Genomic DNA, 1,779 nt, shown 5'->3' on the forward strand with positions numbered 1-1,779 from the left:
GGGGGGCAAGAGCCAGACTGAAGTGGGAAAAGTTAGTGTGAGACCACCGTGTGGACAACTATAGTTGTGAAGACTTAGGCCATGAAGTCAAGAAATGAGGTGATACGTGGAAAGAGCTATGAGGTCAGTAGAGACTTTTTATTTTGTTCTGTTTGCTTTTCACAAATATAGGAGATAATACAGCATGTTTGTTTATTGGTAGTGCTGATCCAGTAAGAGAGAGACGACTGATAATGTGTAAAGAGGGAACATCCGAGGGAGGACAGTGATTGAGGGGAGGAAATCCAGGGTGCATGTAGAAGCGATTAGACTTTGATAGGCTGAAGGGCACTTTTTCCATTTTAACCAGACCAAAGAAAGAGAAAATGGGCCCCAATGAAGATTGCAGGTTTGGTGAAAGGAAGATGATTTTTCAATTTTATCCATGAAATGAGAAGTCATCATCTGAGAGTAGAGAGGAAGGAATGTAGGAGGCTTCAGGAGAGAAAAGGAGGTATAAAATAGCCCTCTCAGGGAATAGGTAAGTAAATCAACAAAAGAAAAATAAAAAGCCTGCTGGGCAGTTTTTGAGTGTCCATTTGAAGCTGGGGATCATGAATTTAAAGTGACTCTTACAGCTCTACTGCATTTTTCTATCCACATTCAGCAGCCTGGGTACAAGCTCAGAGAAGGAGAAGGTAGAGTTCACCAGAAGCTGGGGTCTTGTCTGATTAATAAGGTGGAGGGAGTGGGAAGCAGAGATTTTTGCAAAAGAAAAGAAGTAGAGAAGGAACGCTGGAATCTAGATGGCCAAAGGGAAGGTCGGGGTGGGGGGAGGGGTGGGGGGGGGGAATTGCTGTGCAGGAAACCTCCCTGCCCTGTGGAGTTGCAGTCTTGAGGGAAAGTAGGCATTTGTATGGTGAATTAGGGCACAATGTAATTATTTTTTCTGGGGTGGTAATTAGTAGAATGGGTTGCATGCTTGTGATGAGAACCTGTGGGGCTTCCCTTAAGGCTGATGTTCCAGGACAGGGCTAAAAGTACCAATATCTGAGTTATTGCCATCCTTCTTCAGAGCTCCCAAGGGAAATAATTCATTTAAATAAGAGTTGGCCTGAGGCACCTGGGTGGCTTGTCATTTGGGCATCTGACTTCGGCTCAGGTCATGATCCCACAGTCTGTGAGTTCAAGCCCTGTGTGGGGCTCTGCGCTGACAGCTCAGAGCCCGGAGCCTTCTTTGGATTCTGTGTGTCCCTCTCTCTGCCTCTCCCCCACTTGCACTCTGTCTCTCTCTCAAAAATAAAAGAAAAACATTAAAAAAATTTTTTAAGTAAGAGTTGGCCTAAAGTTGACCCCCCAAATGTCTTCCAGCTCTAATACTCCATATGCTGTAGAAGCAAAGGTCTAGGCTATGGAGAAATTGGTGTTTCAGATCCTGTGGCTTCCATTTAAAAGGCTGTGAGAGTGCTCGCTTCGGCAGCACATATACTAAAATTGGAACAGTACAGAGAAGATTAGCATGGCCCCTGCTCAAGGATGACACGCAAATTCGTGAAGCGTTCCATATTTTTTTTGAAGAAGAAGACCAAAGCAGGAGGCATCACAATCCCAGACTTTAGCCTCTACTACAAAGCTGTAATCATCAAGACAGCATGGTATTGGCACAAAAACAGGCATATAGACCAATGGAATAGAATAGAAACCCCAGAACTAGACCCACAAACATGGCCAACTAATCTTTGACAAAGCAGGAAAGAACATCCAATGGAAAAAAGACAGTATCTTTAACAAATGGTGCTA

The 1,779-nt window shown here is 44.1% G+C and overlaps 1 non-coding gene across 1 annotated transcript; it reads left to right on the forward strand.

Annotated features, from left to right (window-relative positions):
- The first annotated feature begins 1,443 nt into the window (after window positions 1-1,443).
- Window positions 1,444-1,550, forward strand: LOC132670475 (U6 spliceosomal RNA). Its single transcript, XR_009606712.1, has one exon. It is a non-coding gene; the product is annotated as a U6 spliceosomal RNA (small nuclear RNA).
- Window positions 1,551-1,779: the final 229 nt, after the last annotated feature.

The sequence above is a fragment of the Panthera onca genome, chromosome B3, assembly GCF_046562875.1.
Source record: "Panthera onca isolate mPanOnc1 chromosome B3, mPanOnc1 haplotype 2, whole genome shotgun sequence".
Classification (NCBI taxonomy): domain Eukaryota; kingdom Metazoa; phylum Chordata; class Mammalia; order Carnivora; family Felidae; genus Panthera; species Panthera onca.